Source organism: Nyctereutes procyonoides, unplaced genomic scaffold, assembly GCF_905146905.1.
Source record: "Nyctereutes procyonoides isolate TBG_1078 unplaced genomic scaffold, NYPRO_anot_genome, whole genome shotgun sequence".
In the NCBI taxonomy this organism is placed as follows: Eukaryota; Metazoa; Chordata; class Mammalia; order Carnivora; family Canidae; genus Nyctereutes; species Nyctereutes procyonoides.
The window spans coordinates 29693336-29711935 of NW_026575051.1; positions in this window are offsets into that span (position 1 = coordinate 29693336).

Sequence of the window (18600 nt, forward strand, 5' to 3'; positions counted from 1 at the left end):
AATTATGGCAGGGATGCCTGGGTGGCTCAGTGGTTAAGCGCCTGCCTTCAGCCCAGGATGTGATCCTGGAGTCCGAGATCAAGTCCTACATCAGGCTCCCTGCATGGAGCCTGCTTCTCTCTCTACCTATGTCTCCCTCTCCAACTCTGTGTCTCTCATGAATAAAAAAATAAAATTAAAAAAAAAAAATTATGGCATATGGGTATTTTGTTCTCATTTTTGAGAAGGTCCAAACCTTGAAAACACCTTATCAAAGGTGACCTAGCTAAGATTAAGACATATTCTTATTTGTTGAGAAGGTCTAAACCTTTAAAACCCTCTTAAAGGTGACCCAGCTATGATTAAGTCACATTTAATCAAAAGATTTGTGTGTGGGATTATCATATTCAATTTTGTGTTTTAGAAAGATTACTCTAGCTATACGGTATAAAATAAATTTAAAGAATTAAGATTGAAATCAGAGAAGTGAGTCAGGAGGGAGTTAAAGTCAGGGGAAAGGTGAGGATGAGAGAAACTATAGTGATACCAGTGAATAAGTAGAGAGTTTAGAGAAATATTTAGGAAACAAGATTGATAATATATGGTAACTTTATATATGGGGACACTGAGGAAAGTTGGAGTGGACAAGTAAATTATTCCATGTTTCAAGTTAGGGAAACTGGAGGAATGGCAGTAGCATTTCTGTGTAAGGGCAGATTTTGAGCCCAGGATGTTAATGATATGGCCGGAGTGAAAACCAAATTTGAGTAGGTGCAGAGGACTCCTACTTAGCCCCTTTCCCATCCATAGAGCAAGATAAACTTGTCAATCCCAAGAGTGTCATCTTGATGGATAAAGAAGGTACTGAGAAGATTATATGTACTTTACCACCAAGTAGAGCATTTCCCTGAACTAGCTGAATTGTATCCCTTCTCAAGTTCAGTGAATCTTGTATTTCTGTGCATCTCACTTTTGCTGACCTGCTGGAAGCTGTAGGATGGTCTTTTCCATACATCCCCAACCCATCTTGTCTCTCAAAGCCATATGACTTGCAATCTCTGTTCCATTAGTACTTCAGACTTCTTACATTGCTTACCGTATACCATATTATTTATGAACTGTGTCTTTAACTTCCCTCTGTCTGCTTTGTGACTAAATTTATTTAACTTTTATGACTTCTATTAATCCTCTGAAAATCTAATTTGACAACTTCAGGCTTGGCTATGAGCTTCACCCCTATCCATTAATAATAAATCATTTGTACTTTTATGGCTAACGTAAAAATGTTATATTATCTGCTTTTCTCTCTAAACTGTGATCATCTTAAGTGCAAATACCTTGTCTAATGTACTTGTTTTTGCATCTCTAGGGCATATTGTATTACCTGTGAAACAGATATTTCCTATGTGTCTTATTAAATAAATGAATAGATGAGTTGCTGTTAACAAAATGGCCTAATATATTTTTCTCATCACATTCACCTTCTGAAATTCTACCCAAACTCCTACTTTACCTACTTTAAGTTCCTTAAGGCTTAGCAATTCCTCCTTATCTCAGTCCATTCAGCTGCTAAATAAAATACCACAGACTAGGTAGCTTACAAACAAGGATGTGTTGTTCACAGTACTGGAGTCTGGACGTTGAAATTAGGATGCCAATATGGTCAGGTGGGTGTCCTTTCCTGTCAAAGACTTCTTATTATATCATGACACAGAAGGAGTAAGCAAACTTATTTGGGGGTAATTTAATAAAGATATTAATCCCATGCATGAGAACCACACCTTCATAACCTAAACATCCCCTAAAGTATCCATATACTAATAACCCTCATCTTTGGGAGGTAGGATTTCAATATATGAATTTTGGAGGGACATAAACATTGAAACCATACCCTTTATTAGAGTTTGCCTGACTTTAACTCTAATCTTATATCAAATTTCAACTATATTAGGAGTTATTATAACCTACTAAGACTTATAGTCTGACTCATTAAAAATACATATGTAATTTTTTATTAATTCAGAGTACAAATTGCAAACATTTTTGTTCACTTCTTCACAGTGGTACACATAGACCTTTGCAGATTGTACACTCAATAGTCAAAGCTCAATATACATAAATACATAATTTTTCATTTGAGAATTGATATATTGTATATATTTTTAAAATTCATAACATTATTTTGGGTAACTCCATTAGACTTTAGAAGCCTTTATTATAACTCTAAAGAAATTTTGATTTATTTGCCATTAATAATTTGATTCTTGCCATGTCATTGATACCATTTTGTCCATTTTTATATTAAATAGACCTTTTGGTGTAGTGTCTTTTTATGTTAGAAACTGGCAACTAGGACACCTGGGTGACTCAGCGGTTGAGTGCCTGCCTTCAGCCTATGGCATGATCCTGGAGTCCCAGGATCAAGTCCCACATCGGGCTCCTTGCATGGAGCCTGCTTCTTTCTCTACCTATGTCTCTGCCTCTCTCTGTCTCTCTCTCTCTCTCTCTCTGTGTGTGTGTGTGTGTCTCATGAATAAATAAATAAAATCTTAAAAAAAAAAAAAAACGAAAAGAAAAGAAACTGGGAACCAGGTTCATCCTTTTGTTATTTCAGATGTGCTCTCCATACCATTGAGAGTTGCTCTTTACATGCAATAAATGTCACAGATCAAATATCTTTACATGCAATAAATTTGTCACAGAAGTTTTATTCCAGATACCTATAAAAAACTCTTAATAGAGGTCAAAGAACACATTGAAACTTTCTCTTAGCAGTGAACTAGAATCATCCCAAACTTTGCTGAAATAGTTTAACTAATTGGTGCATTTCTCTAACAACTATCTTTTTCAGTTTCTTGTGCAGAATTTTTTCCTCTCTGGTATATAAATCCACATTCTCATGCATTACTTAAACTTGGTACTTTGGAAACAAGTGAATTTCTCACAGTAGGAAGCTGAGTTTTCCTGGAGTAAAGGATCTATAACATAAGCTTTGTGAAAACACATAACTTCTTCTACAAACTCAAACCATTTAATGAATAAAACATGAAGCTCGTAAAGAACAGTGCATTGCCCTTTAGCTAGGGACTTCAAAACTATTGTCTAGAAGAGACTGCCATTTTTTTCTAACCTTTTTGAGAGACTCAGTTCTGCAAATCTATCTCCTCTATGTTCTCTTTTATGTCATTTCAATCAGTCTTTTATTTAATTGTACTGCATTGTCATTCAATAAATCACAAATATAGTTATTGCTGTATTTTCAAACTATAAAGGAAAGAAGGATCTTATTTATATCCATTGAAGCTACTAGTAGTCATGGAAAACTATGCTTTCTTAGGGACTGCCTGAGCATGGTTTTGTGACCTATACAAGACACTTAGTGACAAATGTCTGCCCTCTTTTTAGTTCCTATTCATACTTAAAAAGATTAAAAACAAAAAAGATTAAAAACAAAAACCATACTTTTGGCATATCACTATAAAAGCCTATCATTCCAGACACTGATTAAACTCTGAACAGAGATAAAGGACCCTGACTTTAATGTGTGTTCCTGCACCAAATCTCCCTGGGCTCATCCATTCTGACAGTTTTACTAGGCTCCATTAACCATTAGTTAAATTAGCCATAACTTTTTAACATCATTGGCTAATTGCTTTGTGATTCTGAGGTAACTCCGGAGTATGCTAAAACTTCATACCACTATAATACGCTTTTACTTCACAGTGTGGTATTACATTATTGAATGGTTTTCAGGATACCATAGAACTTCCCTATAGAATCATAGAGCAAGAACTAGAGAATTTAGTAAAACAACTCATTATTTGATTCATTTACACATGCAATTATTATCCTTAAAGGTTACCAATGTTCTGAAAAGCATTCTTTTGAAAGCATTCGATGAGTACCTGAAGTAAAACAGCTATTGATGATGGATAATTTCTTTCTTATATTGCTTACTTAATTACCTTCTTTTGAAATTTGCCTGTCTTTTGGAACGCTACATAAAATGAATAATTGAACATAATTAAACCCTTGTGAGTACAAGAAGAGAAATTGTGCCCATATTTTTCATTCATGTGTCCATTTACTCATTTGTCCTACAAATTATTAAATGCATATGATAATATAGATACTAGTTTGGACTCTTTGGTTGTGTTTGTCTTAAAGAATATGATGTATTCTGTATATATTTGGGAACCTGGGGGGTTCAGACAGTTAAGATATGCCTTTGGCTCAGTTCATTATCCCAGGGTCCTGGGATTGAGCCCCACATCAGGCTCCCCACTCCGCAGGGAGTCTGCTTCTCCCTCGACCCCTCTCCACTGCTCCTGATCTCTCTTTCACCCTCTTTCTCTCTCAAATAAATACATAAAATCTTTAAAAAAAAAAAACTATGTATTTTAACCATTTAGGAAATTGTGTATGTTTAGTATCTATCTGCTAGATAAATTAGAGTGCTAAATATACAAATGGAAAAGAAATCAATCTAACGATAATTTTTAAGTTTTTAATCATTCTGTTTTTCATGATTTTCCATCAACTCTTGTTTTTTCTCTTATACAATCAAGAAATATTTATTTTTCCAGCTTTATTGAGCTTTTATGGACATAAGATATTGTATAAGCTTAAGGTATACAGTGTGATGATTTGATACACATATATATTACAAAATTGCCATAATAAGATCACCTAAATAAGGTTATTACCTTACTACCAAGATAAGGTTATAACACATCCATTTCCACACAGTTGCCTTGTGTATATGTGTGTGTGTGGTAAGAAGTTTTAAGATCTACTCTCTTAGCAACTTTCAAGCATATAATATAATATTGTTAACTATAGTCAACATGCAGCACATTAGATCTCCAGAAATTATTCAGCTTATAACTAAAAGTATGTGCCCTTTGACCAACATCTCCTCATTTCCCCTACCCCCCACTTTCTGGCAACTACCAATCTACTCTCTGTTTCTGAGTTTGATTTTCCATGATAGGTGAGATCTTACGGTAACAAAAAATATTTATTGATTGTCTATTACATGACAGAGAAAAATGTAAAAACTTAAAATATAAAGCGGTGAATAAAATATGTTCTTGGTCTCAGAGAGTAATGGGAGAAAATCATTAAAAAACACATAAATAAATTCCTATTTAATATGACTGGTGCTATGAAAGAAAATAAAGAAAAGTAAATAGGAGAATGACTGCTAATGGCATTTTTGAGGAAGAGGTATTTTTTGAAGGATGGTCAGGGAAGGCCTCAGTCTTAACGTTGCATTTGAGCAGAGACCTGCCTAAACATGATACTTTAATCAAAGTTAATAAATTATCATTGGTACAATGGTATCATCCACAGACTTTATTTGGATTTCTCCATTTGCCTCACTAATGTGCTTTGTTATATTTCAGGATGCAATCCAGTATACACTATCTTATGTATTTGCCATGTCTCCTCAATCTGTGGTAAGTGACCATTCTTCATTTTCTTTCATGACCTTGCCATGTTTGAAAAATAGTGGTAAGGTAATTTGCAGAATGTCACTCAATTTCTGTTTGATGTTTACTCATGATTAGACTGAGGTTATGAATTTTGGGAAAAGTGCTGGAAAGGTGATGTGCCCTTCTTGTAGCATCCTATCTAGGGAAACATATCAACATGAGTTATTATTTGTGTGATGTTAATTTTGATTATTAGCAGAGGATTGATGTAACCTGATCTACCTTTAGAAACTATCTGCCAGCTACTTGTTTGAGAACAGATTGTAGGGGGATGAGGGCATAGCAGGGAGACCAGTAAAGAGGCTTTTGTAATAGTCCAAATGGGAAATGACTGTGTTTGTACAGGGATGTTGGTAATGGAGGTGCTAAGAAGGGGTAGCATGGACTCCAGAATGAATTTTTCATGGATCCTTGAAGGAATACTAGCCGGATTTGCTGACAGTTTATAAATGAGGAGACAAGGCTATTACCAAGGATTTTATCCGGAGCAACAGGAAGAATGAGATTGTCATTTACTGACATGGGGAAGCTTGTGGGAGGAACAGATGGCAATATAAGTAGGGATTTGCTTTTAGACATGTTAATATTGAGGTGCCTACTCAGTGTCCAGGTGGAATTATTTTATAGACTGTGTTATATGACTTTGGAGTTTGTATCTGAGCCAATAATGTTCATTTAGGAGTCATTTGTGTGTAAATCATATTTAAAGCCATTAAACTACATGAGGTCACCTAGACAGTGAATAATGGGAAGAGGCCTAAGGACTGAAACTCAAAACAGTACTAGTGATAATTTCTGTTTATTCTCTTCTTAGTGGCAAATAAGGTGTTGTTAATATGCTACCATGATACTGGTTGAGATCATTTTATTTATTTAACAACTATTTGTTGACTGCCTACCATATGCCTGATACAAAGTGGTGAACAAGTCATAAAATAGTCTCTGTTCTCAGAGCACTTAACATCCTAGTGGTAGAGAACAATAAGTAGGCCAAAAATGACTTATGTATTAGGAGGATATGTCACTTAGTGTTAAGTGCAATGATGGAAATAAAATAGAGTGAGAAGAGAGGAAAGTACTATGTTGTCCGCGTAGGCCTTAGAGGGTGACATTAAACTGGTACCTTAATGTCAAGGAACCAAGTGTGAGAAAATTCAAGTGGGATAGACACAAGACACATAATTCTTGGCGCCAGAAAATCAACTTCTAGGAATTGATTCTATGGATATACTCAAGTACAAGAATCTTCAATGAAGAATTTTTATATCTCTGAGGACAGAAAATACTTGAAACGCTTGATTTGTATTAATATGAAACTAGATAAGTAATCATCAATCACATGGAACACATAATAGTACTGTGGAATACATACCACAATATAGCTGTTCAATAGAATGAGGTTTAATTTTATGCATTTATATAAGAATATTCTTTAGGTATGAAGAAAAGTTACTTAACATTATGTATGTTATAATCTCGTGTACATTTTTATTGAAAATAAAGACTATATTCTCATAAAGTTTTTCTCAAGGAAGCAAAAGAGACTGTTAATGAATATTCATGAGAAAAAATGACCAAGTTTTACTCTTCCTTTGAAAGCTTCTAATTAATTTCGAAGTTTTCCCATGTATATCAATTATAGTTTTAATGTAATTCTGAATGGATGAACTTAAATAAGAAATACTATTTAAACCATAGGCACCTCCATTTTAGCATTGATGTGTTGTTGTTTTTCTGAATACTTTGTTCCTTTTTATCCATTTTTTCCCATATATTTATTTATTTTTATTTTTTAAATTTATTTTTAAAGATTTTTTTTATTTATTCACTAGAACACACACACACACACACAGAAAGGCAGAGAGTTCTAGAAGCAAGCTCCATGCAGGGAGCCAGACGTGGGACTCAACCCCGGGTCTCCAGGATCATGCCCTGGGCTGAAGGCGGCGCTAAACTGCTGAGCCACCCGGGCTGCCCTGTTTAAACTCATATTCACAGAGCCTGGTCTCCAAAGCAGCCTTGGAAAGGCTTCAGTCTTCACACTCTTTGCTCCAACCCAACCAAAGCTAGTATTATTTATTCCTATGTAATCCAGTTTACATTATGTCACTAATGCTGAGGAGCAGGTTGTAATGTTAGCAAGTGATGGGGTAGAATGGGAAGAGTTATCCAGGGTGTCAGAGAGAGCAAGGTTGACCTAGGCATACATATTAAAAATACAAAAAAGGATAAGGAGTTAGAAGAGTAGTTGAAAAAAGTGGAAGAGTTTAAATTGACAATAAGTGTAAAGAAGAGATTCAGAAAAAATGAGGACATGAGATATAGGAAATGTATTTCTATTGGTTTTTCCTAGAAAAACAAAATCTAAAGTTCAAAGGGTTGAAGGTGGGAAAGTATCAGAGAATATTGCAATTCAGCTTGCCCAAATGTGTGGCTGCCAAAGCAGAATGAATTGATTTTCTCCATAAATTCTCATGCAGGAATTCACAATGTATATTTTTATGTTATAGGTAATTCCCATCTCTCAGGGGAACAAAGAGTATGCTGTGATTAGAAACTTTCCAGTAGAGATAGTGGTTTCTGACCAAGCCACTGTGATGATAAGAAATATCTGTCAAACAAGTTCTGTAAACAATTAGCAGCTAAGCGAGTTCTGTAGCTTCCCTAAGATGCTCTGCTGATTTATGCATATTTTGCAATCCTTCAACCCCTGTGCCTGGGCCAGGGTCAGCAGTTGTAACTTAAAGAAAGTGATCTGATGCTATTAACAAGAGATATGCTTAAGGTAGCTGAGGTTCATCAAATTATTTCTAGTATACTTCTGGGTCTTTCAGAGATCTATGTTTTTATTTTATTTTTTTAGCTGCGTTAAAAAAAAAAATGCTGAAGGGACACCTGGTTGGCTCAGTGGTTGAGCATCTGCCTTGTGCTCAGGTCATGTTCCCAGGATCCCCGGATGGAGTCTCACATTGGGCTCACAGCAGGGAGTCTCCTTCTCCCTCTGCATGTGTCTCTGTTTCTCTCTCTGTGTGTCTCTCATGATGAATAAATAAATAAAATATTAAAAAAAAGAAAAAAAAAAGCTGAAGTATAGGTGAGATTTGGCATGGAAATAATGGAGATTTTAAATAATTGACTTTATATGGTGATTAAATTTCTGATCTTAATTATATATTTCTAAATTGGAAATATTGTTAAAAATGCAACCATACAGCAATTCTCTATATTCAAATAATATATGTAAGAATTAATCATATAGATTATTAATGTTTAATATGCATTAATAAAAATTCTTGAAAGACTGAAGAAATGTCTGTATTTAATTGTTTATGAACAAAGAAAAAGGAACTAAGGCCTACCACCACACTAAGGTTACACTGCAAAGACAAATCTACAAAGTCAATCTACTGCAAAACTCAAGATTCAAATAGTGCAGAGAGTCACATAATTAAAAGAACATGGAGACTATTTTATTTCTTTTATTTTTCTAAATGCTTTATTTATTTATTTGGGAGAAAGCAAGAGAAATCAGAGAAGGAGAGGGAGAAGCAGACTTACTGCTGAGCGGAGAGCCTGATTGGAGGCTTAATCCCAGGATGCCAGGATCCTGATTTGAGTGGAAGGCAGATGCTTGACTGAGTCACTCAGGCACCCTCAAAGGAGACTATTTTAAAACACATTCTTAAGTGAGTAGTAAAGATGTCTAATACTTAAACCAAATCCCAATAAGGGAAACTTTATTCATGGAAACAGTATATGCAATTTAGTCTATGGAAGTTTTGTAATAGGAATATATATGGATGATTTCACTACACCTAGTTTTCATTTGAAAGAAACTATAATTTTTCAGAGTAATTGTTTGTAAGTAACTCTGGTCTCATCTTTGAAGACTTATAAAAGTAGAAAATTATTTTTAGGCATTTTGGTTAATGGACATATTTTTCCAATACACAAAGTTATAGTTTACGGAGTTTAATTTATTTTTGACCTAAAATGGAAGTTTACACAATATTTCAAGTGGAAATAAAATACTATGATTAATCCACTAATCCTCCTAATTTAAGAATTTATAGAAAATGTATAATATACTAGAGCAACTCAAAAATTCATATTCAATCAAGATTCCACTGTGGAACAAAAATTAAATTGTTTGGCCTTCATTTTTTTTTTACAATATATTCAGTGGTTTCATTTTTTTTTGTATGTGTACTATTTAACAATTATAATTCCAGTGTCAGTAGCTTCTGTCAGTAGCATTTTTTACATACCATTTATTTCAGTACACATTTAGCTACTGCGTTTGCAATCTCTTATGTTTCTTAACTACTGATAAGATATTTGTAAAAATAAAACAAACAAAAAAGTCATATAATCATTTCTCTTAATAGGGTATATTACAAAAGTGTAAAATATATTCCAATCATTAAAATCAAATCAGTGGGTGTTTTTAATATGACAAAACATTATAAGACTCCATAATTACTAGAACTAATACTCTTTATACAAAACAAGCACATTCATAACTTCAAGTACTCATTAATATTCAAAATAACCATTAATAATATTATAGAAATGTATAACAGAGGAATGGCGATTCTTCAGATTAGCAGTGTCAGCATACCTGAAAACTTTATAAATCCAAATTCTAAGCCCCACTTCAGGTCTATCGAATCAGAAACTCCAGAGGCAAGCACAGCAATGTAATGTATTCTAAATTCTGATAATTATTAACATAGAAGAAGAAAAATGTACCAGTACAGTTAAGACGGGTTCCTGGGTGGTTCAGTATGTTAAGTGTCTGCCATAGGCTTAGGTCATGATGCCAGGGTTCTGGGGTCAAGCCCCTCGGGCTCGCTCCTCCATGGGGAGTCTGCTTCTCCCTCTCCCCCATTTGTGCTTTCTCTCACTCTCTTTCTCTCTCATAAATAAACAAACAAACAAATAAATAAATAAAATCTAAAGAACAAAAAGCAAAACAAAACAAAACAAAAACACTACAGTTAGACATGTAAGGCAATTCAAATGGCAAAACCAATTGGACTACATGATCGCTAGGGATCTTTCTTCTGAAATAATTCAAGGTTGTATAGACTAGTAGTATTTAAGTAGGTCGCTCAAAGATTTTAATCTGTACAATCAAATCAGCGTCATTGTTCCATAAATCTCCTTAGACCTTTTTATCATTTCCAGCTTTCAGGATGCTTGTACTCCCAACAGCCAGTACCTGTGTTTTTGTCTGGTGGTAACCTCAGACTGCCCCAGTTTGTCTGCCTCACTCAAGTTGAACATTTATGGAAATTTAAGAGTACCTAATTTCACCTTGAGCAGGTATAACCAGTAACGGTGGTGTGTACATGCTCCATCTGCCTTGTTTTCCCAAAGATATTCTGAAAGATGACTCACACTGTCTGCAGGTCTCCCCTGTGGGACCAGTGACTCTCCATGAGACTGCTCAAGAACCCACCTGTGCTCATTTTTGTGTTCCTAGTTTCACTTCTGTCCTCCCCACCAGATATTCCAGAAGGAATAATTCCTACTATCTCTCTATCACATGAACACTTATCTCAGGATTTACTTCTGGGTAACCCAAACTGAAAGTGATTATACCCTTATCTCTGTAAGTAAAAATATTAGGTTTTGTACTGACGTGGTCAGAGACATTCTCAACATCATTTTTTTTTTTTTTTGTGGATATGACTTTACATAGATGTCATTGTTCAGGCAGTTTTAGATATGCAGAAAAATTGAAAAGACAGTACAGAGAGTTCTCGTATGTCACACACCCACTTTCCCCTGTCATTAACATTTTGTTAGTATGATGCATTGGTAACATTTAATGACCTGATATTGACACACTATTATTATCAACAGTGGAGGACTGTGTTTTTAGTTAAATTCTACTCATTCTTAAGACTCCACTCATGCTCAATATGGGCTTTGTATTTGTCCTCATTCATTCACTAAACAGTTCAATATCTTTTTTTTATTAAGTACTTTATATATATATATATATATATATATATATATATATATGCCAAAATTGTTCTAATAGTTTGAAACAAGACAGTGAACCAGACATACCAGATCTAAGCTATCAAGAAAATTAAATTTTAATGAAGAGGGTCAAATAAAAAAGAAGTAAATAAATGCATACAAATATAATTTCATATAGTAATAAGTGCTACAAAGAAAGAAGAGTTATAAAACTATAGTAGTCTTTAGAAAACTGGACAACTAATAAAAAAAAAGAAAACTGGACAACTTTGGGGAGGATGATCTGTATAAATCCTTCTGTGCAACATCATTGGAATTGCCACTTGAATTGTGAGTGGCCACAGGAAGAGGTGACCCTGGGAAGACCTAAGCAATGAAGGTAGAGGGAGAAGGAACAGTAATTCCAAGGGGCTTATGGCATATCTGATGTATCTGGAAACAGTGAAAAAATCCAATGTGTCTAGAAGGCAAGGGGAAGATGAGTATCAGAAGGAGTGGGAGGACTTACGTGGGCAGAAATCCCATGAGGCTATCAGGAAAGAAAAGGCAATATTGAGTTTATCCTAAATGGAACGAGAAGTCATTCCATACTAATAATTAATGGATGTAATACAAGGATACCATATGAGGTGATTAACTTTTAAAAATGTAATTCTGATGAATGGATTGGGACATATAAAGAGTAAAAAGAGGAAATTGGATGGATGCCTCATGTTTATTTTCTCAACCACCTAGAGCCCTCGGTTCTAGTTTGTAGGCTTCTTAGAATGGGGGCATTTATGTTCAAGCATCAAATTTAATATTTTTTTTCCCAAGTGATAAACACTGTGCTTGATACAGTGAATTTTCATTGTCAAAAGAAGGAATGAATAATATCTTAAAACTAAGAGCTAGTTAACACCAACTTCAACTCTTTTTGCTTTTAAAGCCAGATAGCTCAGCAAGTGCAATTTCACTTTTTTACTCATGTTTACCAGATCTGTTGTATCATTAGATATTATATTTAATTTTCTTTCTGTATTCTTTCCCCAGTAAGTTTGAACAAAATCTGATTCCTCAAGCATGTTCTACCTGGTTTTATTTCTCAGCTATTTGATAATTTTGATATATTTTTAGTGATATGTCTGTTAATTCACTACATCCTTTTTCATAGGTACATTTCAGTAGAAAATCAACATCCTAAAATATATTTGATGGGATAAAGATAACTGCATTCTATGGGGCTCTATACTGATGCTTTACATTTGCATAGGAGAATCTTGACTGAATTCTTTTCACAATATCTCTACCTCTACGTTGTTCATGTTAAATGATTAATAATTTATCACTTTGAGTTTTAAATCTTCATTATATATTTATCCTTATAGCCACTTTTATTTAATTATATTTATAATTTTACCTTTTCTCTGAATGTTTAGTCTTAGAAAGCAGAGTATTATTAATTTGACATATTTTTAGATGGCAAGCTAAAAAGTGATTTAAATTTTAATTGCACTATATATTATAGCACTATTTTAAAAGTTTCTGGTTAATTTTAAAGGCCGAAAGTTACTTTCTAAACAAAAATCCCTACCCACTTCTCATTTATTCCATTTCCTTTTTTCATTTATTCCAGTTTGATTGCCACAGAGATTTGAGTAGCTGACCCTAGATATATTCAAAATAATGAAATACCAAGGTTCAATAATCTGTTAATTATCGTTATCCTTTTGAGATAGCTTACTTCCATTATTTATTAACCATGGGAGTGATCTTTGCATAAAATATGTACTCCTGTAGACAAAAGAGTATGTTAGTAAGGAGATAGCCATGTGTTAGTCCCTTTTCTCAAATGATCTTCCCAAAAGAGCCTTTTACATAACTTGCTGCACAATGACTTTGAGTGTAAATTACTTTCTCTGAATTTTAAAAATATTCAGTTGAAATGTAGTATTCTTCAGTGTTGATCACCCACAGGCATCATAATAGGAATATATACCCCCAGATATCAGAGTAGCAGAGGTTTTCTATTGTTTCTCAATGATTACTAGAGTAGAAGAAAAGATTATAAATAAAAGTTTTTACTAAAATTTACAGGGAGAATTGCCTATCTAGATGATCTTGCCAATATTCTTTATGAAAAAAATGGAATTTATGATTGAGCTATTATTTTTACTGTGGCTACCTAGAAATAGACACATTTTTAATGTTAAATTCAGTCATGTTAGCACCCTTTGTTCCTTGTAAAATTATTAATTTGTTTCTAAATTTTTTAGACTCACAAATTGTTTTCTGATCTAGATTTTTGTTCTGTTCTGTATTTAGGTATTTTAATATAGTAAGTTACTTAAAATCCTTTATCATTAATTATGTCCCATACATTATAAACAATGGATTAATTAATAGTATGAGTTTCCTGAATAAAATACAATGTCTACATTTTTGCCTCTGATTATACATCAGTTATATTCAAGAGTTGAATGCTTTGTATATTTGTTTAAGCTACAAGTAGTTCTTTAAAAAAAAACACTTTGAAAACAACAAAAAGTACTTCAGGTTAGACCATTTATCTAAAGGAAATTGTATTTATGTAGTTGAAGAATGTTCAGATTTCAAGGAAAATCAACTCTGTGAGATTTATCTAATATTTAAATTGCTATTCAACCTGTTCATCAGCTGTGATCAAACATTGTTTAACATCTGATCAAGATGGACACCCCAGCGGCTCAGTGGTTGAGTGGCTACCTTCCGCCCATGGCCTGATCCTGAAGTTCCAGGATCGAGTCCCTCATCGGGCTCCCTGTGTGGAGCCTGCTTCTCCCTCTGCTTGTGTCTCTGCCTTTCTCTCTCTCTCTCTCTCTCTCTCTCTCTCTCTTTCTCTCTCTGTAGGTCTTTCATGAATAAATAAATCTCTAAAAAAAAAATCTAATCGAGAAACTTAATCTCAAGACAATGTATCTAATAGCTAGAAATTAAAAGTGTCCTAAAAATTCATTCTTGGAATTTATTTAATAAATTCATTTATTTAATAAACTATGATAAATGTACAGAATAGAAAAATATTCAAATATTTCATCATGATGTAGTTTATACATTGACAAAGAACATTATTTAGGAAGTAATTTAAAGAAAAACGCTGTCACAAAATTGTATATACAGCTGTACATCTCACAAGTGATACAATCAAATCAAGATGGCTCCGAGCCTTATTATGAATGGAAAATAAAAAAGTCAACAATAGAAAATAAAAGAACATAAAAAGGTTAAAGCTTTATTTACAGGTTTAGAGATGATTGAATTCAGCGATTTTTTTTTATATAATTGTCTCTCACGGTATAATGAAAGTAGGAGTTAAAGGGCAAATATTTTGAACAAAATTAATTTTAAACTTTGAGTAAGTATTATTAGTAGAGCAATCATGAACAAGACAAAATATCAGTAGTTTAGTGACAACAAAAATTCACATACACACTGGCAATGTCTCTGGTTGGCAGATTGCCTTTATCCACCTAGTGATTCAGTGATTCCAGCTCTTGTCATCTTGTGTTTCTACATGCCCCTAGGACTTGCTGTTCTCTTTATCCAGCCAGGAGATGGGAATAAAAAATTCAAAGAAACTACAACTTCTTTAACTCTGGCCCCACAAATACAATATTCACTTTCCCTCAAAAAAAAAAAACAAAACTCATTTTTGTAGCTAACCAAGATATAGAAGACTGGAGAATTTGGTTCAGAAACTGGGCAATGCTTTTCAGTGATGGTGCTACATTATCTGTCACCATGCTCACAGAGGAACCTGTGGTGAGCTTGTCCCACGGCCCTCAATGCCTTTTCTTTCCCTCAGTCATCACCTCAAAGTGGTGACTTTTGGATAAACACACTATTATTTGACTGAACACATGAATAGATTTTATGTACTTACCTCTTTTTTCTGGATTATCTGTTCCTTGTTAGATCTTCTGGAAAGGAGATTTATACCATGTTGGTTCAAATGCTCTTTTTTTTATATTTATTTATTTATTTTAGAGAGAGAGAGAGAGAAAGGGAGAGAACATGAGTGCAAGAGGCAGATGGAGAGGAAGAGAGAGAATCTCAAGCAGACTCTGCACTAATTGTGGAGCCCTACTAAGGGCTGGATCTCAAGACCCTGAGATCACGACCTGAGTGGAAGACCAGAGTCAGAGGCTTAACCTACTGAGTCACCCAGGTGGCCACAAACGTTCATTGTATTGAAGAGAAAATTGAAACCCAGAGAAACTAAGTGACTTGCCTTAAGGTCACACATTGCATAAGAAAGAAACCCATGATTAGAACCCATTTTTGTCTGATTTCCTTAGTACCTTATTAATCCTGATAATTTCAGCAAAGTATTAATTGGTTTAATGCAATGGTTTTCAAATATTTAAAAGCAGATCTATAATGTATTAGAGAATAAAATAATAAACATCCCTTAGGCAATTTGCATATGTTTTGTTGGATCGGAAAAAATACTTTGTTACTTTTGGTATCCCTGAGGTAACCAACTACCTGTAACAATAGGACTCTACAGAGTTCAGGACTAGCTCATTTCAAAACATATAGTCTTTAAATTATGCATACCAAGACTATCACATAATGGAATGTACAGAATTGAAGTTTTCTTGGTTAAGCTCCTACAAAACAGCCTATGAGTTGGAGATTAGTATGCAGTTTATCAGGGACTGCTCTTGTAAACACCTCTGAAAGGGACAGGAAGGTGGCAGGATTGAAAATGGAGAGAAGTATTGCTGCAATACAGACATAAAGGCCTTATGTCGTTGGAGTTCTGATTCTGGGTCTTCATACCCCAACATTAATTACTCATTGAATGCAAGCCATACCAGGAAGTGAACACTCCCTTGGGTAAGGTAATTTTCTTAATTTATATTTGAAAGGGCTGATAGCTGAGGCTGCTGTGGCAGCAGCTGGGTGTACTATTCCTGAATTGTAACCTAGTGGATGCATCACATTGTTCACAACCAAAGTTTATGTGACAGATCTTCCTAGGGAAAAAGAGTAAAGGGAGAATCCAAATAGCTTTGTCTAAAACTTAAATTCATTAGTCCATTTACTTCATAGACCAAACTGAAACAAGTTTTTTTTTAATGTATAATAAGAAATATTATTCTATTGAAAAGTCAGTTTTCTTTATATAATTACACATTTGCTTAGGTTTTTATTTGCACATTATTTCTTTTATTCCACAAAAAAATAAGGAACAAATAGCTTAATCTTAATTTTTCAGTTAATTCCCCTTTTTGGATACTGTGTTGATCTACAAATTATTAACGATAGTAGCATTTTTGCACCTAGCATAAAGATGCTGCAGAACAATTCATTTTTCATTTGTCCAACTTTGACTTGAGTCCCTAAAGGAAAACAATACGAAATACCATGCACTAAATCATTCAAAAAAGATTTATTGTGTTTCTTTTGTGACTGGAACTAATTTATTGATCATTATAGTTCATTCCAAATTTTCAAAAATAAAGTATTATTTCATAAATAGTCAATTCAATTGCTGTAAAGATTTACCAGTGTATCATTACCACTATACTTGTATGTGTAACAAAAGATTTTGCATAGTCAATCAAATATTTATAATTGCCATTTAAAAGATTTTTAATTCTCATTTATATTTAGAATAATACAGTAAGCATAAATGTATTCTATAAATCTAATTGATGTAATATAACAAGTAATTAAAATTTAAAACTCTATGAGGTATTTTTATTCAATGTTGACAAATTTAAGATTTAATATAAAATTATTGTGCTCTATCTCTTCTAAATTATTTTTTCCTAGTCAAAGAAAATAAACAGTTTGAATTAACTTCAGTTTTATGGCTTGTCCATTAAAACTTGCTGAAAAAAAATTCATACCAAAGAATCATAGCACTGCTGCTTTCAGAGAGGACAATATATACTGCTGACATTCAATTTGTCTCAAAGTGCAAAACAGATACATTTTCAGAAATTTAGGAAGTGATGGATTTTTATAATAACAGCAATGAGGAACATCTATTGAATTGACTTTTGAGAAAAAAAAACTATGGAATGTGAAGAATGTATTAAAGACAGGGTAAGAGAGAACAACTACTATGCTCATGTTAGAAGGAATTCACAGCAATCTAAACATGGGTAATGGAACATTATAGGTATATAAAATTAATAAATGTGTGTTAACCTTGGTAAATAGGTATATGTCTATTTATATAGATTTAACTACAAATGCATTTAAAACTAGGTTAAAAAAATAAAATTAAGTTGATTTTGGTTGAAGCCATTTTTGTCATATGTTGCTTATTCTTTAAAAAACTAATTAGATTCAGTGTATTTAAAATATATCTCAGTGTGATTTGGAAAAAATATAAAAAATAAGCATGCATCAAATTTATATCTATCTATCTATCTATCTATTTATTTATTTATTTATTTATTTTTGCATACATCAAATTTATATGGGTAGGATTGGGAATTTGTTAAATTTTCTTAAATATAAAAGGTGGCATAGAAAACTCTGTGAAACCAAATCAAAGAGTGCCTTCATGTTGGCAGATATTATAACAGAAGGCTTGATTTATGGTGAGACATAGTTCACTGTAGTCTTGAAGTCAACAGAGCTTATCAATGCTTCCTAGTACGATTTTATATTAATGTTTCAATAAAACAGTCATGCTATTGCTGAATAGAAAGTTTTAAATAAGATTTCAAATTATTTTTGGACTCTGGAGAATTATTAGACTAATACCTGGGAAGAGATCTTTACATGAAAGTTTCGTAATACCTTCGGACTGTGATTAATAAAAAACAAAAACAGAGTAAGAGACTAGATGCCAAGTGTTTGAGATAGGGACACAACAAAAAATTCAGAGAAGGCAGGAGCAGCTGCCAATTGTCTTATACATGGTACTCTGAGGCAAGGCAAAAATACATACAAACATAATGATGTAGATATAAACTTTTTAAAAAATATTCATAAGCATGGTGGATATCAGCAGAAAAGTCTTCAAATGCACATAATATAGAGCATATTAATAATTTAGACTAAAATATAATAGACTAAATGAAAAATAATAATAGATAGACTAGACTAAAAAATAATAGACTAAATGAAAATAATAGACTAATGA